A 24,356-nucleotide genomic window follows, 5' to 3' on the forward strand; every position below is an offset into this window, starting at 1 on the left:
TAAACATGGTCTAATGGTAATTTCTCATAGTTGGCTTTTATTCGGATAGCAGATGTAACGGCTGTCTATGCCTCCTCCTCGGATGAGGAGAAGGAGTAAGGGTCGGACCAAAATGCAGCGTTGTATGTAGACATAATGAATTTAATAAATGAAAGACGAAACACGAAGAACACTTGAATTGATTACAAAATAACAAACGACGTAGACTGACCTGAACAAGAACTTACATAAACACGAAGAACGCATGAAACAGGAACAGACTACCTAAACGAACGAACAAACGAACGAACGAGCGAAAAAGTCCCGTGTGGTGCAAACAGACACAGTCACAGGAACAATCACTGACAAACAAACAGTGAGAACAGCCTACCTTAATATGGTTCTCAATCAGAGGAAACGTCAAACACCTGCCTCTAATTGAGAACCATATCAGGCAACACATTTAACCCCACATAGAAACACATAACATAGACTACCCACCCAGCTCACGTCCTGACCAACTAAACAAAGTTAAACAAAGGAAAATAAGGTCAGGAACGTGACAGCAGAGAGGGGCTGTCCCATGGTCTCTGACCCAACTGGCTCAGGGCGGTCCTTGGATTTAGTTCAAATACAACAGGGATTTGTATTTTTCTTCATTAAACAGTTCAAAATCATATTACACAATTATACAAACAGTATCATACTCACTCATTCATTTTATACAACAAACAGATGTAAACCTCATATCTGAGGTTATTATATAAACAGCGGTATGGTAATGTAGTCCCACAGTCTCACATGAGTTTTCCACGTGGTGACAAATGGACATGTTAATAGCTGGACTCCCCACCGATCTTTTATACTTTTGCAGGAATATGAAATATGTTCGTACCTCAAGTTCTGTGAGGTGGAAGAGAATTCCTTTGTCCTGAAAGTTTACCCTCTCTCTTAATACTGTTTGGCCATGAGGAGATTCTCAGGAATTTACGACCTCTCTGTGACCCCTGCATGGGTTGAAGAGGCAGGGAAAGGCAGGGAGAGGGGGTGGTGAGGTTTGCAATACCCAAGCAGGCGACGTCATGACATCCGTGATGTGTACGCCGAGGAACTTAAAACTGTACACCTTCTCCACTACTCTCCCGTCGATGTGGATAGGGGGCTTCTCCCTCTGATGTTTCCTGAAGTCCACGATCATCTCCTTTGTTTTGTTGACATTGAGTGTGAGGTTATTTTCCTGACACCACACTCCGAGGGCCCTCACCTCCTCCCTGTAGGCCGTCTTGTCGTTGTTGGTAATCAAGCTTACCACTGTAGTGTCGTCCGCAAACTTGATGATTGAGTTGGAGGCGTGCATGGCCACGCAGTCGTGGGTAAACAGGGAGTACAGGAGAGGGCTGAGAACGCACCCTTGTGGGGCCCCAGTGTTGAGCATCAGCGGGGTGGAGATGTCGTTACCTACCCTCACCACCTGGGCGCAGCCCGTCAGGACGTCCAGGACCGAGTTGCACAGGGCGGGGTCGAATCCCAGGGTCTCGAGCTTAATGACGAGTTTGGAGGGTACTATGGTGTTAAATGCTGAGCTGTAGTCGATGAACACCATTCTTACATAGGTATTCCTCTTGTCCAGATGGGTTAGGGCAGTGTGCAGTGTGATTGCGATTGCGTCGTCTGTGGACCTATTAGGGCGGTAAGCAAATTGGAGTGGGTCTAGGGTGTCAGGTAGGGTGGAGGTGATATGGTCCTTGACTAGACTCTCAAAGCACTTCATGATGACGGAAGTGAGCGCTACGGGGCGCTTTCATGGGAACAGGAACAATGGTGGCCCTCTTGAAGCATGTGGGGACAGCAGACTGGGATAAGGATTGATTGAATATGTCCATAAACACACCAGCCAGCTGGTCTGCGCATGCTCTGAGGACACGGCTGGGGATGCCATCTGGGCCGGCAGCCTTGCGAGGGTTAACTTCTTGAGAATACAGGGGGTGCTGTTTCGCATTAGCATAATTGCCTCTACAGATTAAACTGCCTCTTATTCAATTATTGCTGTTACTATATGCATATAACCATATACCAGTGGATAGAAAACAAGCTATGGTTTCTAAATCCGTTTCAATTTCGTCTCTGAGTGAAACACAGGTCATTTCACAGCACTTTCCCTGAGCCAGAAGAAGATTGCAAGATGTGTATGCTCGCTTCAACGCTCTGCCTATATATGGTCATGCCACCTATGACCCGAAACAGACTTCGTCTTCTTCCTCTAGGTGTCAGGAAGTTGTCAGAGGAGAAATTTTTTGTTTATCTTGTACTGACGTGAAATAAGACCTATTTCTTTAGCGTGACCGACAACTTCCGGTTTTCTCAGAAGCGCGTCTTAGAGCTGCCATTGTCTTTTGTTATGCTGACGTTACGGATGAAAACTATCTCCGTCTCGAAGTTTGTTTGATACATGTGACCATATCACCGTAATGTATGTTTTTTCAATATAGTTTAATCAGATTATTAGAATTTTTTCGGGAGTTTTGCCGTGTTCCGTTCTTTGAGTTTTTTAACTTTGGACAGGGACCGTGCCAGTCGACCAGTACCCAGGCTAAATGAAGAGGGGAAGTTGCCATTGTGAATGGATTGAACGACTCATCAGGACTAAGGACACCTTGATCAACATTCTGATGAAAGATCAGCAATAGTAAGAACCAATTTACGATGTTATTTCATATATCTGTCGTGCATGTGAACTGGTCGGGCGCGTCCAGCTGGTTCTGGCTGGCCTGGTTATGCTAATTTAGCGCTACATTTTGTTTTCGCTATAAAACATTTAAAAAATCTGAAATATTGTTTGGATTCACCAGATGTTGGGCTTTCAATGTCTGTACGCTGTGTATTTTTTCTGAAATGTTTTAAGACAAGTAATTAGTTATATAACGTTGGTCTCTGTAATTGTTCTAGCTGCATCAGCACTATATCAGATTGCAGCTGCAATGTAGAACTGTGATTTATACCTGAAAAATGCACATTTAAAAAAAAAAAACTATGCTATACCATAAATATGTTATCAGACTGTCATCTTATGAATTTGTTTGTTGGTTTGTGGCTATCAATATCTTAGTTTAGCCGAATTGGTGATAGCACCTGATGGAGTAAGAAACTGTTGGAGTAAGAAAATGGTGTCTTTTGCTAACGTGTTTAGCTAATAGATTTACATATTTTGTCTTCCCTGTAAAACATTTAAAAAATCTGAAATGGTGGTTTTATTCACAAGATCTGTGTCTTTCATTGGGTGTCTTGGACTTGTGATTTAATGATATTTAGATGCTACTATTTAATTGTGACGCTATGCTAGCGATGCTAATCAGTGTGGGGGAGGTGGGGGGTGCTCCCGGATCCGGGTTAGGTACTCTGTAGAGGTTAACACGTTTAAATGTTTTACTTACGTTGGCTGCAGTGAAGGAGAGCCCACAGGTTTTGGTAGCGGGCCGTGTCAGTGGCACTGTGTTGTCCTCAAAGCGAGCAAAGAAGTTGTTTAGTTTGTCTGGGAGCAAGACATTGTGGTCCGCGACTGGGCTGGTTTTCCTTTGTAGTCCGTGATTGACTGTAGACCCTGCCACATACCTCTTATGTCTGAGCCGTTGAATTGCGACTCCACTTTGTCTCCATACTGACGCTTAGCTTGTTTGATTGTCTTGATTGTCATGTTTCCGGTCACCTTGCCCTGATTAAAAGCAGTGGTTCGCGCTTTCAGTTTTGCACGAATACTGACATCAATCTACGGTTTCTGGTTGGGAAATGTTTTAATAGACGCTGTGGGGACAACATCACCGATGCACTTGCTACTAAACTCGCTCACCGAATCAGCGTATTCATCAATGTTATTGTCCGACGCTATGCAGAACATATCCCAGTTCACGTGATCGAAGCAATCTTGAAGCGTGGAATCCAACTGTTCGTACCAGCGTTGAACAGACCTGAACACAGGCGCTTCCTGTTTTAGTTTCTGTCTGTATGCTGGGAGCAACAAAATGGAGTCGTGGTCAGATTTTCCAAAAAGAAGGGCGGGGGAGAGCTTTATATGCGTTGCGGAAGTTAGAATAACAATGATCCTGTATTTTGCCAGCCCGGGTCGCGCATTCGATATGCTGATAAAATTTAGGGAGCCTTGGTTTCAGATTAGCCTTGTTAAAATCCCCAGCTACAATAAATGCAGCCTCAGGATATGTGTTTTCCAGTTTACTTAGAGTCAAATGTAGTTCTTTCAGGGCCGTCGAGGTGTCTGCTTAGGGGGGATATACACGACTGTCATTATGATCGAGGAAAATTCTCTTGGTAGATAATGCGGTCTGCATTTTATTGTAAGGAATTCTAGGTCAGGTAAACAAAAGGACTTGAGTTCCTGTATGTTGTTATGATCACACCACGTATCTTTAATCATAAGGCATACACCCCTGCCCTTCTTCTTACCAGAGAGATGTTTGTTTCTGTCGGCGCGATGCGTGAAGAAGCCGGGTGGCTGTACCGACTCTGATGACGTATCCCGAGTGAGCCATGTTTCCGTGAAACAAAGAACGTTACAATCTCTGATGTCCCTCGGGAAGGCAACCCTTGCTTGGATTTCGTCTACCTTGTTGTCAAGAGACTGGACATTGGCAAGTAGTATACTCGGGAGCGGTGCGCGATGTGCCCATCTACGGAGCCTGACCAGAAGACCACTCCGTCAACCCCTTTTGCGGCGCTGTTGTATTGGGTCGCCGGCTGGGATCCGATCCATTGTCCTGGGTGGTGGACCAAACAGAGGATCCGCTTTGGGAAAGTCGTATTCCTGGTCGTAATATTGGTGAGTTGACATTGTTCTTAATTTCCAATAGTTCCTCCCGACTGTATGTAATAAAACCTAATATTTCCTGGGGTAACAATTTAAGAAATAACACATAAAAAAACAAAATATTGCATAGTTTCCTAGGAACGCGAAGCGAGGCGGCCATCTCTGTCGGCGCCGAGGCTTCTTGAAATTAGGGATGTCCCAGATCTTCAGAGTGTCATCACCTGGCAGAGAAAACAATGTAAACAGGGGAGTTATTCAAGAGTTATTGTAATTATTTCATGGTGGTCTGAAGTACAACTCTCTCCTGTGTTACATACTATAGGTCACATGGCCTGATAATTCTGGTACAGTGTTCTTAACTCAACAGTGACCTTCCTGGAACTAGAATGGTTTAAGAACAGTGGCACCACGATGAGAGAGTCCACACAGGCATATCGAAGTCTGAGGCATGGCGGGCCAAGCAGACGGTCCAGCTTAGAGGGACATACGGCTACAACAGAACACTCATTAAGACTCCAGGGGAACCCCTCTGCTTCTGTGTATAGAATGTGTGCTGGACAGCTTTGCTGATGGTGACAGACTGGCCATCTTTATTTGCACTTGGGGAAAAAGATTAGCTCTTTCCCCGCTGAAACAACAGAGAATGTAGGATGCGTGTTCAGACATTACAGCTTCCCTGAAGCGCTGAGTCAAGGCTGGAGAAGAGGGACTCGCTCCAATGTATATACACACAGGCAAAGAGCTACAGTACAGTGCTGTTGAATGCACAGTCAAGCAATGCTGATGTTCATGTTAGATTGGTGGTGTACTGTAGTAGGAATGAATCAGGAAAGCATAGGCAGTGAGGCAGGCTGATAGATCTCACCTCCTGGAGATGCCAGTGTTGTACCGTCGTAGGAGAAGGTGAGAAAGGAAGTGTCTATTCCTGGGGTGTGGGCCTGGCGACAGTGGAACTTGGTGTGGACCTGGGGATGGAAGAGGATAGAGGTCAAACGTATGACAAGTGAACGTGACCCAACATTCACAGACATTGTATCAGAGTGAACATTCCAGGACATTGTCTCAGTGACTGAGGTAGAAAATGCATGCTCCCTAGACTGTCAACCATCCTTATTGAACTTCTAAACACTTTGCTAGAGGTTTTCTTTCACAAACGGATGTTGAACTCCACTCCAGTAACATAAAGCCATTTTCATGCTCCATCTCTTCAAGACAACATACAGTTTCCATTTCTTCCTAAAACACTATACCCTCAAAACCTCCATGCTGTATGAAATCCTCCAACCTTTGCAGACAGGACACATACAGTACACACATTTGTTTGATTTTAGACTCCGGGGGTTTACCTTGGCAAGCTGAGCTGCCTGACTACTAGTCTTTGTTTTTCTCTATTCAAATTCGAAACACACTACAGTTGCCATAACTCAAGCCATGAGTCCCACACCACATTACATAGCAGACAAACCACTTAGGCCTGGGTAGGTTGGAAAGCTTACAAGTTAATAGATTTTACATGTGACTGGGGTCAGTCATAGTAATATCAATAACACTGTAGCCAATGTGTCAGGAGTGTCATATGTCCACTGACCTAACAACACCTAAATGACAATATGGTTGACATGATCAACATGTGCCACTATGGTGGTCCTCTTTAGCTCAGTTGGTAGACCATGGATAGCGGGTTCGATTCCCAGGACCACCCATTCATAAAATGTACTATTCACGCATGATTGCATGAAAAAAGCATCTGCTAAATTGCCTGACAGTGCTAATGCGGGCTAAGACTCACTCACAGGTTAAAAACACCAATACAAAACTTCACTTTACATTTATAGAACACGTAGTGTAAAAGGGTATAAAATCAAATTTCATTTGTCACATGCGCCAAATACAACAGGAGTAGACTTTACATTGACATGCTTACTTATGAGCCCTTTCCCAACAATGCAGGGTAAAATAAAAAAAATTAAAATGGCAAATAATAAAATAAAATGGTAACACAAAATAACGAGGCTACATACAAGGAATACATGTACCGAGTCTATGTGCAGAGTAGCAGCAGCGTATGTGAAGTGTGTGAAAGTGTGTCTGTATGTGTGGCATCAATATGCAGGTGTGAGTGAAAGAGTGAGTGAGTGAGTGAGTGAGTGAGTGAGTGAGTGAGTGAGTCAGATTTTCCAAAAAGAAGGGCGGGGGAGGGCTTTATATGCGTTGCGGAAGTTAGAATAACAATGATCCAGGGTTTTGCCAGCCCGGGTCGCGCATTTGATATGCTGATAGAATGTAGGGAGCCTTGTTTTCAGATTAGCCTTGTTAAAATCCCCAGCTACAATAAATGCAGCCTCAGGATATGTGGGTTCCAGTTTACATAGAGTCAAATGTAGTTCTTTCAGGGCCGTCGAGGTGTCTGCTTACGGGGCATATACACGACTGTCATTATGATCGAGGAGAATTCTCTTGGTAGATAATGCGGTCGGCATTTTATTGTAAGGAATTCTAGGTCAGGTAAACAAAAGGACTTGAGTTCCTGTATGTTGTTATGATCACACCACGTCTCTTTAATCATAAGGCATACACCCCTGCCCTTCTTCTTACCAGAGAGATGTTTGTGAGTGAGTGAGTGAGTGAGTGAGTGAGTGAGTGAGTGAGTGAGTGAGTGAGGGAGTGAGTGAGTGAGGGAGTGAGTGTGTGTGTGCATGTTGGAGTGTCAGTGTATTTTGGGTGAGGGTGTGGGTAGTCAGAGTGTCAATGCAAATAGTCTGGGTAGCCATTTGATTAAGCTCTTTAAGCTCTAGACCCCCTCTCAACTTCAGCCCCGTCGATGTGAATGGGGGCGTGCTCGGCCCTCCATTTCCTGTACTCCACGATCAGCTCCTTTTGTCTTGCTGACATTGAGGGAGAGGTTGTTGCCCTGGCACCACACTGCCAGGTCTCTGACCTCATCCCTGTAGGCTGTCTCATCGTTGTTGGGGATCAGGCCTACCATCGCTGTGTCATTGGCAAGCTTAATGATAGTCTTGGAGTCGTGCGCGGCTACGCAGTCCTGGGCGAACAGGAAGTACAGGAGGGGACTAAGCACGAACCACTGAGGGGCCCTCGTGCTGAGGGTCAGCGTGGCGGATGTGTTGTTGCCTACCCTCACCACCTGGGGGGCGGCCCGTCAGGAAGTCCATGATCCAGTTGCAGAAGGAGGTGTTTCATCCCAGGGTCCTTAGTTTAGTGATGAGCTTGGAGTCAATGAACAGCATTCTCACGCAGGTTAAAGGGCAGTGTAGAGTGCAATAGATTGCGTCATCTGTGGATCTGTTGTGGCAGTATGGGAATTGGAGTGGATCCAGGGTGTCTGGGATGATGGTGGCTACAGATATGAGTGCTGCGGATTGATAGTCATTTAGACAGTTTTCCTTAGTGTTCTTGGACACCAATCTATGATGGTCTGCTTGAAAAATGTTGGTAGTACAGACTGGGTCAGGGAGATGTTGGAAATGTCAGTGTAGACACATGCCAGCTGGACAGTGCATGCTCTGATTATGCGTCCTGGTATTCCATCTGGCTCTGCAGCCTTGTGAATGTTAACCTGTTTAAAAAGGTCTTACTCACATCGGCTACAGAGAGTGGCATAACACAGTTGTCCGGAACAGCTGGTGCTAGCATGCATGGTTCAGTGTTGCTTGCCTCGAATTGAGCATAGAAGGTATGTAGCTCATCTGGTAAGATCACGTCACTGGACAGCTTGCGTCTGGGTTTCTCTTTGTAATCTGTGATAGTTTGCAAGCCTTGCCACATCTGACTAGCGTCAGAGCCAGTGTAGAAGGATTCGATCTTGGTCCTGTATTGACACTTTGCCTGTTTGCTGGTTTGTTGGTTTGAGTAGCGGGATTTCTTATATGTGTCCGGAATAGTGTCCCGCTCCTTGAAAGCTGCAGCTCTAGCCTTTAGCTCAGTGCGGACGTTGCTTGTAATCCATGGCTTCTGGTTGGGATATGTACGTACGGTCACTGTGGGGACAACATCATAAATGCTCTTATTAATGAAGCTGGTGACAGATGTGGGAAACTCCTCAATGCCATCGGATGAATCCCAGAACATATTCGCCCCACAGGGAGAGTTTTGTATGCATCTCTGTATGTAAAGGTGATCTAGAGTTTTGTATGCATCTCTGTATGTAAAGGTGATCTAGAGTTTTGTATGCATCTCTGTATGTAAAGGTGATCTAGACTTTTGTATGCATCTCTGTATGTAAAGGTGATCTAGAGTTTTGTATGCATCTCTGTATGTAAAGGTGATCTAGGGTTTTTTCGCCTCTAGTTGCACAGTTGACATGCTGGTAGAAATTAGATAAAAAGGATTTCAGTTTCCCTGCATTAAAATCACCGGCCACTAGGAACACCGTCTCTGGATGAGCCGTTTCTTGTTTGCTTATGGCCTTGTACAGCTTGTCTTTATGCCAGCATCAGTTTGTGGTGGTAAATAGACAGTTTTTTTCCGAAACTGTCTCGGTAAATAGTATGGTCTACAGCTGATCATGAGGTATTCTAATTTAGGGAGCAGAACCTCAGGACTTCCTTAATATTAGAGATCACGCACCAGCTGTTCTTAACAAAAAGGCACATGCCCCCTCCCCTGAGTTTACTCAAAGCTGCCGTTCTGTCCTGCTGATAAAGAGAAAAACTAGTTGATAGGATAGTCTCGAACAGGTGCTCGTCCAGTTTATTCTCCAGTGATTGCACGTTCGCCAATAGAACAGAGGTTAGAGGCGGCTTATCCACGGAAACATTATGTACAAAAAAAGTTAAGAGCATCGACGAAAGAAATAGCACAGGAGCCCGTAAAACGGCCGCTATTCCCTCCAGCGCCATCTCTCTTTAGGAGTCTCGAAGGGGTTATGGTAAATTGGTGTTGACGTAGCACAGTTAGGCTACAGATTGAGATAAAAGCTAGTGGCCACCAACATTCATCTCAGCTCCCTAACCATGTCCACTCAGCCTGCCTGAAGGTGTTTCCAAGATGGCCTCCCTCCAATCAAATATGGTTTCTCTGTGCTTACTGCTTACTCAGTTTGTTACAGTGCAACAGCTCCTGTGGTGGTAGAGTGGCTGTGTGTGCCAAGGCCCACAGGTCTGTACTGTTGGCATTGCCCCAATGTGCTTTCAGCATGGAATGGCACAGAGAGTTATAACCTTATACTGCTCAGCACAAAAACAAAGCTGCTCAGAAAGTGCATGAGAAAAAAACTCTAGAGATGAACATCTGTACAGCCCAGCTAGTACTGAGGTTAAATTTGAAACTGAAGATAACCAGACTGGAATGATAGTGATGAAGGTTCTCTATTCTATGATATAAAGACATATCTGCCTCTGCCCTCTACCTGCTTCATTCCTGTGTGACTTGGCAGTGAGCTCTGGCCAGCATACCTTGGTTTTACCTGTGCTGAGTACAACCAGACTACCAAGTTAAATCACAAACAGACAGCTTTTAACACAGAGGTAAAATACTTCCCATCACTCAAACATAGACAACCAGTATTTATGTATGTAAACATTCATAAATTCTAAACAATAATCAAATAAATAAATGGTCAAATATAGCAACAAGGGAATTTCAGTCAGCGAGAGAAGGTATTTGAGATGGAGGGATGGAGGGAGGGAAAAGATAAGACCGAGAGCAAGAAAACCAAATAATAATATTGCCAGGAAAAGAGAGGAGTGGAACAAGTGGTGGTGTACTGACGATAGAGATGAAACAGGGCCGTAAGCATTTCCATACTAAGTGGAGGGACGTTATTAAGCTGGAACCGAGCGAGAACGCTGATAGCGATATACAGTGCATTCGGAAAGTATTCAGACCCCTAGAATTTTTACATATTTTGTTTTATGTTACAGCCTTATTCTAAAATGTATTGAATTGTTTCCCCCCCTCAATCAATACACAATACCCCATAATGACAAAGTAAAAACAGGTTCTTAGAAATGTTTTTAAATGTATGAAAAATAAAAAAACATAAATATTACATTTACATAAGTATTCAGACCCTTTACTCAGTACTTTGTTGAAGTACCTTTGGCAGCGATTACAGCCTTGTCATAGCTGTATTTGGGGAGTTTCAATCAATCAATCAATCAAGTTTATTTTATATAGCCCTTCGTACATCAGCTAATATCTCGAAGTGCTGTACAGAAACCCAGCCTAAAACCCCAAACAGCAAGCAATGCACATGTAGAAGCACGGTGGCTAGGAAAAACTCCCTAGAAAGGCCAAAACCTAGGAAGAAACCTAGAGAGGAACCAGGCTATGAGGGGTGGCCAGTCCTCTTCTGGCTGTGCCGGGTGGAGATTATAACAGAACTATGCCAAGATGTTCAAAATGTTCATAAGTGACAAGCATGGTCAAATAATAATCATGAATAATTTTCAGTTGGCTTTTCATAGCCGATCATTAAGAGTTGAAAACAGCAGGTCTGGGACAGGTGGCGATTCCATAACCGCAGGCAGAACAGTTGAAACTGGAATAGCAGCAAGGCCAGGTGGACTGGGGACAGCAAGGAGTCATCATGCCCGGTAGTCCTGACGTATGGTCCTAGGGCTCAGGTCCTCCGAGAGAGAGAAAGAAAGAGAGAAGGAGAAAATTAGGGAGAACCAAGATTTTCAAAATGTTCATAAATGACAAGCATGGTCAGATAATAATCAGGAATAAATGTCAGTTGGCTTTTCATAGCCGATCATTAAGAGCCGATCATAGCCGATCACCTCCCTGACCAAGGCCCTTCTCCCCCGATTACTCAGTTTGGCTGGGCGGCCAGCTCTAGGAAGAGTCTTGGTGGTTCCAAACGTCTTCCATTTAAGAATGATGGAGGCCACTGTGTTCTTGGGGACCTTCAATGCTGCAGATATTTTTTGGTACTCTTCCCCTTCCCCATATCTGTGCCTCGAAGCTCTCGGACTATTCCTCCGACCTTGTGGCTAGGATTTTGCTCTGACATGCACTGTCAACTGTGCGACCTTAAATAGACAGGTGTGTGCCTTTCCAAATCATGTCCAATCAATTGAATTTACCACATTTGGACTCCAATCAATGGAAGGATGATCAATGGGAACAGGATGCACCTGAGCTCAATTTTGAGGGTCATAGTAAAGGGTATGAATACTTCTGTAAATAAGGTATCTGTTTGTTTTTTTTAATCAAATTTGCAAAAATTTCTAAAAACCTGTTTTCACTTTTTCGTTATGGGGTATTGTGTGTAGATTAATGATGATATTTTTTTTATTGAATCCATTTTAGAATAAGGATGTAACATAACAAAATGTGTAAGCAGTTAAAGGGTCTGAATACCTCCCGAATGCACTGTACCTTCAGCCTCAGATAACACACACACACGCACGTATCCAGACTGTTTATCCCTCAGCGTCTCTCTCCGTTTATTTCCAGTCCTCTCCACCACTTGGCCTTTGCACCTTTTTCTAACTTTATTTTAGCATTATAATATTTTCCCTCGTATTGCCGAACCCATTTTCTTTTAACTTGTTTATTGAACACAGTGATTTGTTTTTCGTGGTCAAAAGTTCACAATGTTAAATGAAAAACTGTCAAATTGTAATTTCTCTGTGTTGAGATTAAAACTAAGACAACATCTGGAAGCTCTCTTAACCTACAAATAATACATTTTGCATACCACAAGAAGTAAATTGGCTTTTCTAACTGTGATAAATGTGACAACCAAGAACTAAGTTCATATTTTGGGTCAAATGATCTAATTTAAGAGCTCCTAAATATTATTGAAAATCAAGCAATAACAAGAAGTTCTTACTTTTGCTAAACTGAGCAATGTGACCTCTACTTGAGCTTTGGGAAGTGGGGTCTTTTTTCTCCCAGCCCAAAATACAGACATGAGGTAAGCTTTGATTACAGGGAGATTTGATTACTGTTGACATGACATATTTCAGCCCTTTTTCTGCACCCCATCATCAGGAGGGGAAAGTGAAACGGGAAGGGAGAGACAGAGATAGAGGGGAAGAAGGAAATCGAGAGTAGCTGAGAGATGAAGAGGAATGAAGAAAAACCAAAAGATTGTTTCTTCGTGACAGTCAAGTTTTCAACCACCAGGAAAAGCTCTTCTGAGATTGGTGAATCCTGTTTGCTCTATGCAGAGCACCAAATTCTTCTGATTTCTCCCATTGACGGCTCTGCACAGACCTTTTTTTTAATACGGAGCACGTGCCAAGTTGAAAAAACATTAAAGCTAGAATTCTTAGTTTTTCTAGGCGCACTGGTGCTCCTAAACAAAAATTCCAGGTTTCACAGCAAAATGTTTTGGCGCATATGCCAGTAAAATGTTTGCACTGTAGAGCCCTGGGGAAGAACCTTCCTAATAGTGACCAATAAATCACACTGACTTAGCTATTCTACCTAAGTCATTCATGGTAAGTGATGGTAAATCAACCATCATTGTGCCAACAAAACACATAATGCAATTGTGTTACTTATTACAATCATATAATGGGTTTTCCTGAATACATTCTTACAGGTGTGCAGGTTTCAAGATTTTATGTGGTCATTTCCTGATGTTGGATGGCAGCAACTCCTGATGTTGGTTTGTTTCCCGTGTTAAGCCTAGCTTCCTGTTCTGCACCAGGTTATGAGACTGGAGGCTCTTCCTCAGTATAGAGCAATGGGTGCCCCCTCAAACACAAAAGCAACCTCGCACAAACCCACACTATCATACATGCATGGACGAAAACAGATTAAAAGGGCTCAGAGCTTATAGCGCTGATCCCTGGGACATCAACGGAGATTTCACACATTTTCAATGGGGGGAGGGGGGTTGTGGTGCATGACCAGGCTCACATGCTGACCAGACCGGACACGTCGCGTGCGCGAGCGTCGCAAAATAAATTTAGAAATCCATGTTATTCAATTATTGCACCCACACTGCTTGCGCGTGCCAACGAGCGTCTGCGACAGCAAGGGCTAAAATAGACGTTGTTCCTATTTCTGACGCAGATCGCGCTGCAAGTCCTGCCTCTCCCATCTCCTCATTGGTTTATAGAAGCAGGTACCCACGTGCCATCTCCTCATTGGTTATACCCACGTGGGTGACTGAAAGACGAACTTTGTTGCCGGTTGTCGTGGTAATACAATTACAGTTTAGATGCGATCACCATATAAGTTCAAAGATGAAAAAGCCTGGAAGGAGGAGAGATGACTAGAAACGATTCGGTTGGCGGTTTTATGTTTGGATTAATTGTCGGAGTAGATGTCCGTGTGCATTTCAGGTAAAATAACAACTCAATGTTTATATCCCAGGAGAAATTAGCTAGAAACAGCAAGCTAGCTAAATAGGACAAATTAACGTTAGCTAGCAAGTGCAAGCTAACTAGCTAAATTGCCATACATGTTTAATGCTTTTCGAGCTGTCCCCAAATTAATGTCATTGGTTCAGGGTTTGTTTTGATATTTTAACCTGTGTGTCGTGATCGCGTTTGGTGTGGGAGGGCAAAATAAATGTATGCATGATAGTGCACGATAGCGCACGCGTGCTGCCGGTTTGGGTTCCGTGTCAGAGTTAGGGTTAGGTTTCATCCTCGAAAGGGTCTGATAAAGATCTACCCCAAGCACAACTATTCCTGACTTTATTATCCTAGTAAAGTTATATTTATATTACAACCCCTACACCCAACACACACAGACTAATACACACACCTGAACCACTGTGTGATGACCTCTGTACAGTCAGATCAGGCTATGAATTGCTGTGTTCTGAGGATCAAGTGGCCCAACTCCAGCCCCGAACAGCTGCTCTGATCCTTCATGGAAATAAACAACTGATACTTTCTCTCCCTCTGTGTGTGTGTGTGTGTGTGTGTGTGTGTGTGTGTGTGTGTGTGTGTGTGTGTGTGTGTGTGTGTGTGTGTGTGTGTGTGTGTGTGTGTGTGTGTGTGTGTGTGTGTGTGTGTGTGTGTAGGATGATGTCAGTGTGTCTCACATTCCTGCCAGTGTTTCACAGCTCCTTTCCTCTATCTTATCTCCAACACCTTTCTCTGAGTCTTTCAACCTTAGCCAAAATGCAGGGAATAAAACCTATTCACTGTAGGATGGCGAAACTGGTTAAGAACCATATCGCAGGTTGTCTGTGGCATTCCATTTCCACAAGGCAAATCTCTCAGTTCCTTAACTTGCTGGCTACTAGTCTCCCAGTCGCAGCTGTGATAGAGGCTGTGGTATTGGGTCTGGGTCTGTAGGAGGCAGGATGCATTCAGTCAGACAGGCCCAGCTGGGGCAGTTTGTTCACACTCCAAAGGGTTGCTGAAGACGGGCTCGTAAAGCAGGCTGAGTAGCTGCTCTAGCTGGCTGTTAGGGCCTGGACTTCTCCTCTAAACATTTTCATAGGGCCTGTGTTTTTAGAAGTCTGTAGGCAGTTCCTAGCCAATCTCCCCGGCACCATCTTTTATGGCCTAGGGATTTACTGGTTTACAGTGACACTGTGCAGAGTCACATTGCTACTACTTTGAGGTCCCAGTAGGCCGATGACTGCAAATGATGTGTTGGCCAGCTCTGGTCCATTTACACAGGCAGGGATATAGTGTGTGATTAGAATAAAAACAGTTGGTGGCTTATCACCAAATGTTACTTAATTCAGTCACAATTCATATGAACACTATGGCTTGAAAATATGAATATCACAAATAGTGTAAGTGCCTCCTCCTTATTATGGTGTGCAGAACATTGTGTGACGTCTCTGTATTACCCTAATCATCCCATGACTTGATCGTAAAGTTGCAAAAGTTCATGGAAACCACACCTTGAGTGGACGCACTTTGTAGTCTGCAGTGCTACGAGGAGAACAATGACGACATAACATTCCTTACGTTTCTGTGGTAATGTTCTGGAACTGAGGCCAGCGCAGCAGAGCAGCGTTTTCACTCCTACGTCACCCATTCCTAGCAGCACCCTCAAGTACCAATGGGACATTATCTGGCAACCCTGGACATGAAACGGGGTAATTTTGGCCAAAATAGAGTAAGAGCAGCTCGGAGAACAAGCCATGCAATCACTGCCTACCCAGCAAGGCTGAGAGACCTCCTTGAGTCCCATTTTATGATTAATCAACCCCACGTCAGTGTTCAAGAGCCTGATGTGCCATCCTCAATAATCCTTCTTTAGTATAAATCACTAGATCAAGGTCGGCTGGATAATTGATATTGTCTGTCGACATTTTCTGCCCATGAGTAATAGTAGTGATATGGCAAGAGATGGACTTGATCCTAACCCAGGGGTGGGCAACATCCGGCCCGAGGGCCGGATCTGGCCCGCGAGCCCATTCAATCTGGCCTGCGAGAGGTTGCAGATAAAAAATATAAAAAATAGTGCCAAAAAAACTATATTTGTGGCCCTCCCCTGAATTCTTAAAATCCTGATGTGGCCCTCGAGTCTAAATGATTGCCCACCCTTGTCCTAACCTCTTCAGAGTGGAGAGTACCACCAGTGATGCGTTGGTAGGGTGTCTCGTTCTTAGCTGGGAAGAGGGTCTAAATCAATGAGAGTGAAACAAGTGAATTGATTATATTTCGTCACAACGTAATAAAGTTTTCTGGGTTCCTCCATTCAAATCACAAACATGTCCTGGGCTTGTCCCAGGGCTAGGGGTCTTTCAAGCCTGTAGCAGTGCATATGGCACAGGGCAAAGGACACAGCCCATGTCATGGGGCATCCAGTGAAAACTTGCCGCTCCAGCCCAGGCAGCGGTGGCCAGGGAACACATAGTGTTATTGTAAGCTGCTATGGGATGCTGGGTAAATATTTAGTCAAGGAGAAGGAACAGTAATAAATTAAAGAGCTTTTACTCAATCTCTCTGAGCCTGCTGTTACAGCCATGCAGCAGGCGGGGCAAGGCTCTGGGCTCTGCTAGGGCTGCCGGCAGGACAGGAATCAAGCTGCAGAAAACTCTGTAGTATCACTCAAGTCACAGACGGAGTGAGAAAATCTCTTGTTCTCGTAAACACGCATGCATGTCTACTAGTAGTGACCAAATGTGAAACTAAAAGCATGACTGCCATAGATGCAGTATAATCAAAGGTTCATGGATCGTTATAATAAAAATAAATACTTTGAAAATGTGTGTATATAGGAGGTTTTAACGTCAAAACAGTAATCTGTCTGAGCCCTGCTCCTACCTGTTCTGACTCACTGCACAGAGAGCCTGCGGATATCAGGCCTGCCTGTCACGGTCTCACATACCTCCCCTAGCACTAAATAACTGTCACATCACACACACACTACTATTAACATACATTCAGAGCTACTCAACCCTGTCTACAGAAAGGTCCTCAGAGAAAGGGAGGGATGGAGGGAGCTGGTGGAGGGGTAAGGGAAAACCCATATTGTCGCTGTCTGATGAAATCCTTGTAACTACATTTTTGCCAATTTTCATTTATTTTTTTACATTTATTGAAAGCAGTAACTCCCCTAAATGTACTGTGAATGTTTCATGACTCTAGAACCAATAACATGTATTCAAAATAGCTTCTGAAGTTACATGATCCCTTGTGGTGATCCTCGTGTGGCTCAGTTGGTAGAGAATGGAGCTTGCAGTGTTGTGGGTTTGATTCCCACAGGGGACCAGTATGAAAAATGTATGCTCTCACTACTGGTAGTTGCTCTACTCAGAGCGTCTTAAAATGTAAAAAATAAAACAAATAACTATGTTTGTTAATAGGAAAATATGTTTTTTTCCCTGAAAAGTCCCGTTTTGGAGATGGGGTTATCAGACAGCGACAGTATGCTCTGTATTATCTCGTAACATTTTTTCAACCAATTACAACTCTCCAGTTGTACAGTATCTGTTAGCAAGGCAGACAAGCCTGAATGACGGTAATCATCATTGAAATTTGGATTAATGTTGTCCTGATTTTGTTTGTTAATCGTAAATCGTAGCAAAAGCTAACATGGGAAAATAAAAAGACAAAATGACAGTTTGAGTCCAGCATTGGATACTAAAGTACTTTGTGAATAGCCTACTCTGGTGGGAAAATAAGCCTTATGAAACTTGGCAATAAGCACAGCGGAAATGGCCATAACTAGGAGGATATCAAACCGGAGTGACGTCCTGATGTTCTGACACCTCAAGCTTAAAGATATGGTTTTGCCAGGTCTTGAGCCCCCCCCACCCCCTCCCACTTGGAGAGTCAGGTCTGTCTGTGACAGCTGTGAGTGAGGAAGTGAGTGATAGACTGCCAAACCTGCTCTATCCACTGATCCCTCCACAGGAAACTGTGGCGTGTCATTTCCTCCCACCACCACGACACTGACCAGAGACGTGTCACCCACCGGCCGCAAAATCCCCCAGGCAGGGAGGATCATGGGAAGATGGCTGGGCAGGGCTTGGAGAGTCTGGGAAGAGGAGAAGTGAAGATGTGACTGAGCCGGCAGACAAGGCCTGTTTCTCCTCAGTCCGTACTCCGTAGCCAGACAGGAAACTCTACTCCATGAGAACAACTACACTCAAGCAGATCGACTCATACACAAGTGCTGAATGCTATGAGTAGGGCTTTGCGGTGACCATATTACCACCACACCGGAAGTCATGAGGCATGACCACAGTCAAATTCCACGTAACCGCTGAGTCATGGCAAACTCTTCTTATACACTCTGGACATGCGTTGGTAAGCACAGCGGAAGTACCCACCTCGCTAACGACCATCAGGACCGCTAACGGCCTGGTACTCAGTGCTTTTTTGGCCCTCTCCCCACTGACATCAACGCAAACGCAATTGAAAATCACACACACTCATCAAAACAGTATCATGCTTTTAAAACTCACCGTTAAGCTACATGTTTGACCTCACTGTGATGATCAATTTGAAGAAAGAAGTTCAACAACAGGTTGAAACAGTGGAAACCATGGCGTTGTTGATGTTGTTTCAAAGCCAAACAACAATGGACAGTTCTGTCTTTATTTATTTTGTATTTGTATTTATTTATTTAATGCGCTTACAGCACCTGGTATTCCCAGGCGGTCTCCCATCCAAGTACTAACCAGTCCCGACCCTGCTAAGCTACCGAGATCATGCGTGGTCAGGGTGGTATGGCCACAAGCATATGTTTTTCCCCATTTTATCAGGAATGAAGATGGCTCATCGCTCACCCAGGGCATACAGAGTTTGGGCGGAATATGGAACATCACCTGTCGCACATTACGAACCTGCATGCTCTTCAAACAGTGGTTGATGCATGATGTGAAATAAGTGTTGTTATTAGCCCAGACTTTTCTATATGCAATGCCGTGTGAAAGCAGAGTTTTGATGGTTGCCACTAAAAAGAGGTTCCCAGTTGCTACTATATTTAGGCCTATTTCTCAGCTGCCTCCTATAAAACCGGAGTAGCCTGATTTAAACTGCGGGAAAGCAGCCTCCATTTGCTATTCGAGTGCATACGGATGACATGTCTTTATCAAATGGGTAGGAATAGTCTCGAAATGTTTACCTAAGTATTCAGACCCTTTGCTATGTGCCTCGAAATTGAGCTCATGTGCATCCTGTTTCCATTGGTCATCCTTGAGATGTTGTTTCTACAACTTGATTGGAGTCCACCTGTGGTAAATTCAATTGACTGGACATGATTTGGAAAGGCACACGCCTGTCTATATAAAGATCCCACAGTTGACAGTGCATGTCAGAGCAAAAACCAAGCCATGAGGTTGAAGGAATTGTCCGTAGAGCTACAAGACAGGATTGTGTCGAGGCACAGATCAGGAGAAGGGTACCAAAATATTTCTGCAGCATTGAAGGTACCCAAGAACACAGTGGCCTCCATCATTCTTAAATGGAAGACGTTTGGAACCACGAAGACTCCTCCTAGAGCTGGCCGCCAAGCCAAACTGAGCAATCAGGGAGAAGGGCCTTGGTCAGGGTGGTGACCAAGAACACGACGGTCACTCTGACAAAGCTCCAGAGTTCCTCTGTGGAGATCGGAGAACCTTCCAGAAGGACAACAATCTCTGCAGCACTCCACCAATCAGGCCTTTATGGTAGAGTGGCCAAATAGAAGCCCCTCCTCAGTAAAAGGTACATGACACCCTGCTTGGAGTTAGCCAAAAGGCACCTAAAGGACTCAGACCATAAGAAACAAGAATCTCTGGTCTGATGAAACCAAGATTGAACTCTTTGGCCTGAATGCCAAGCATCACGTCTGGAGGAAACCTGGCACCATCCCTACGGTGAAGCATGGTGGTGGCAGCATCATGCTGTGGGTATGTTTTTCAGTGGCAGGGACTGGGAGACTACTCAGGTTCGAGGGAAAGATGAACGGAGCAAAGTACAGGGAGATCCTTGATGAAAACCTGCTCCAGAACGCTCAGGACCTCAGACTGGGGCGAAGGTTCACCTTCCAACAGGTCAACGACCCTAAGCCTACAGACAAGATAATGCAGGAGAGGCTTCGGGACCAGTCTCTGAATGTCCGTGAGTGGCCCAGCCAGAGCCCGGACTTCAACCTAAACAAACATCTCTGGAGAGACCTGAAAATAACTGTCCAACCTGACGGAGCTTTAGAGGATATGCAGAGACTAATGGGAGAAACTCCCCAAATTCAGGTGTGCCAAGCTTGTAGCGTCATACCCAAGAAGACTCAAGGCTTTAATCGCTGCCAAAGGCACTTCAGCAAAGTACTGAGTAAAAGTCTGAATATGTATGTAAATGTGATATTTCAGTTTTCTATTTTTAATAAATTTGCACAAATTTCTAAAAACCTGTTTTTGCTTTGTCATTGAGGTATTGTGTGTAACTTGATGAGGGGGAAAAACTATTTAATCCATTTTAGAATATAGGCAGTAACATAACAAAATGTGGAAGAAGTCAAGGTGTCTGAATATTTTCCGAAGGCACTGTATGTTTTGATTTCTAAGACATTCTAAGGTTTGTATTATTCACAGCTAAATTTGCCAAATAACTCAATCTTGCATATAGGACCTGTTTTCAAATGATCACTTTTATGCTCAACATAAATCAACATTTTATTGATCGCAAACACATAGTCAGATGTTATTGCGGGTGTAGCAAAATGCTTGTGTAAAGAATATGGTGTTGAAGGCTGAGCAGAAGTCAATGAACAGCATTCTTACATAGGTATTCCTCTTTTCCAGATGGGATAGGGCAGTGCGATGGTGTCATCCGTGGATCTATTGGGATGATATGCAAATTGCAGTGGGTCTAGGTTGTCAGGTAAGGTTGAGGGGATATGTTCCTTAACTAGCCTCTGAAAGCCCTTCATGAATGCAGAAGTTAGTGCTAGTCTGCGCATGCTCTGAGGACGTGGCTAGGGATGCCGTCTGGGCCGGCAGCCTTGCGAGGGTTAACACGCTTAAACGTCTTACCTCACATCGGCCATGGAGAACGTGAGCGCACTTAAATGCAGTGGTTCACGCTTTCAATTTTGCACGAATGCTGCAGTCTAGCCACGGGTTTTGGTTTGGATAGGTTTTAATCGACATGGTTGGAACAACATCCCGTATACACTTCCTGATGAATATGCGCACTCGCTTCAGAATGGGAAAAATATCCTTTACATTTTATTCAAAGATATTATTCTTACAATAAAATCATAATATAACATAATGGCACAGGATTTATAAGCTTATCTTGTCAGCTAAATTAACTAGTCTACAGTCTATGGCATGGTGCAGAGCGACCCTTGGTTTATAAGTGCGGATATCGACTCTGCCACTCAAGCTTGCTTTTGTGGCACAGTCGATGGTGCGCTATGTTTCAGCCCAGAAGGTTGAGCGTTCAAACCGCGCTCACTGCCTGTTTCATTACAATGGGGTCGTCGGAAGTGATCGGACCTCACATCCACAAAAATCCTTGGCCGGTGAGCGCGTTCCCATAAGACCGCGTCCTGTGAGGTCTAGCGCAAAGGACGTGCTCTTTGTTACGGAGTCTAGTTAAGTAATCGACTAGCTGGACTGTTCCCCGGACTCCGCGTGTAGGGATTTGCACAATGCATGAACAAGGCTATTGAACTAGACATTGGTGTCTGTCTTTATTCCTTAAGGATGAAGACGCTACCGGGAGACCACACAGGACTTTGGAGGCTGGGCACATGCCTACAGAGAGTTGCACCACGTTCTTACCTGGTGGATGTTGGTGGCTCCCTCTATCGTCGCAATCAGGTGGATCTGCACGTAGCAGAGCAGACAAACCAGAACATGCCATACACTCACCTAGATGAGCTGGATCACAGTCCAGGCCTAAGGGTAAGGGGCGCAGAATTGAGACATGCGCCAACTGAAGGTGAGGCTTCTACCCCACCAAGCTCTCCAGCTCGTGGCCCTAATCCTACCCCTGTCAGAGCCAATACTTACTCACGGGTGGGTCGGCTGTGCAAGCCACTGGACAGGCTTACTCTGTGAGCAAGAGACTGTGTTAACTTATCCTCTGTTTATATAAAATATATATATATAATTTTTAAAGGAAGATGACAATTGAAGTAAAAAGAAAATGTCATGCTTTTTCAATTGTTATGACTTGACTGTTAAGAACTTAATGTTATGCCGTTATGTTTGCACTTTCTACTGAAAAGGATGTTGTTACGGAGTCTAGTTGATAGGTAATCGACTAGCCGGACTGTTCCCCGGACTCCGCATGTAGGGATTTGTACAATGCATGAACAAGGCTATTGAACTAGACATTGGTGTCTGTCTTTATTCCTTTATCCAACATGTTATGTTCTGTTAATTACTGATGTCCCCTTTAAGAATGGAGCATCCTTGGTCATGCGCAGGTTGTTCTATGTTATTCTGGTACTAACTGATTCCAGTAAAATGTGAAGCTCCAGTACCATTTCTTGTATTCAGAGTCTCTCTTATTATATAAATAAGTAATAAGAGCTAAGACACTACAATGGCGACAAGGATGATTACCTGCAGTGTGCATCACGAATGCAGATGGAGCTCGTAGGAAGAGAGGAAGATTTTGACCCTGTAGCACAACAGCTAGCAAGCAGTGACGACGAGGGGAGAGCTAACGAGAACGAGGCGGCAGATCAAAGACCCGTGGAGCCGGAGGTAAAGAGAATGGCTAGCATCGGGAAAATAGATGTGTTTGATGACATGCAAGAAAACTGGGCAACTTACATTGAATGACTGGAACAGTACTTCATTGCAAACGACATTGCTGATAACAAGAGAGTACCAGTGTTGTTGAGTTTAATTGGCCCAAAAACGTACAGTTTGCTAAGAGATCTGACTGCCCCTCTGAAGCCCTCAAATAAAACATTCACAGAGATTGTGGAGATATTGCAAATTCACCTATCACCTAAACCATTCCTCATCGCGGAACGTTTTCGTTTCCACAAGAGAGATCAGAATGAGGGGGAGGGTGTTAGTACATATGTAGCAGAGTTGAAGAAACTGTCTGAACATTGCCAGTTTGGAGAGAACCTAAATGACACATTAAGGGATAGATTGGTCTGTGGACTGAAACATGAACACATTCAAAAACGTTTGCTCACAGAATCAGATCTCACATTTGCAAAGGCTGTTGAAATTGCTGTGACTATGGAAATCGCGACGAAAGATCCATTTGAGTTGCAAAGTAAATGAAATACGGACCTATCACAAACTTCCCTGCACAAGTTTTCGCGCAGCCGACAGCGCCCCCGTTTGGCCAAAAAATGCAACAAGTGTGACAGAGATGGTCACAGAGCAGAGGACTGCCGTTTCAAAGAAGAAATTTGTCACAAATGCAGTAGAAGGGGGCACATTCAAAGAGCATGCAGAGCAAAATTCAGTCACAACAGGAAAACTGAGAAAATTAAAGGGTCTGTGAATGCACTAGCAGAGAACAGTGGCAGTGATTCAGATGAACGATTAATTGGTACAATGGAGTTAACCTGTTAAGGCTAGGGGGTGCTGTTGTCACTATTTATGGAAATCGTGTAATTTTTGAAACGGCTTCCTACAAAATTCTTGATCGTACAATATGCATATTATTATTATTATTGGATAGAAAACAGTCTATAGTTTCTATAGCCGTTGAAATTTTGTCTCTGAGTGGAACAGAACTCATTCTACAGCAATTTCCCTGACATGGAGTCAGATTTCACACATTTTGGCCCCTGTTCTGGAGTCAGTTTTAAGGCCACTGTTATTGCTATGAGTATACGGACACTGCTTACGTCTTCCCCTGGATGCCTTTACGTGATGACGCTTTGAATGGTATCGATTGCCCAATCACAGCCACTATAAATGAAAAAAACCTGTAGGTAGGAACTCTTTTCTAGGTGCGTCAGGCGCGCGGAGGACACCAACCTACTGTTTTTCCAAGCATTAGTGTAGCCAGTTATATTTCTCCGGTCATATTTCTACTCGTTATAGGAGTTAAAAACATCATAAGGTAGTTAATTTAAAGCGTTTTATAGCAATTTATATCCGTTTAGTGCGATTTTGGGACATTTATTTCTGAGACACTGTGAATCTCTGGGCACCGTTCCAGTTCATGCCGAACGCAATGTGCATTTCTACATGGCAAGAGGACAGCTTTCGACCAAAAGACGATTAGACCCAAGAAAGGAT

The 24,356-nt window shown here is 44.2% G+C and overlaps 2 pseudogenes; both read right to left on the reverse strand.

Annotated features, from left to right (window-relative positions):
- The window catches only part of LOC129833706 (WD repeat-containing protein 70-like), an 83,372-nt pseudogene that overhangs the window by 26,731 nt on the left and 32,285 nt on the right, over positions 1-24,356 (reverse strand).
- On the reverse strand, positions 18,776-18,884 carry LOC129833957 (5S ribosomal RNA; annotated as a pseudogene).

This window comes from Salvelinus fontinalis, chromosome 2 (assembly GCF_029448725.1).
Source record: "Salvelinus fontinalis isolate EN_2023a chromosome 2, ASM2944872v1, whole genome shotgun sequence".
In the NCBI taxonomy this organism is placed as follows: Eukaryota; Metazoa; Chordata; class Actinopteri; order Salmoniformes; family Salmonidae; genus Salvelinus; species Salvelinus fontinalis.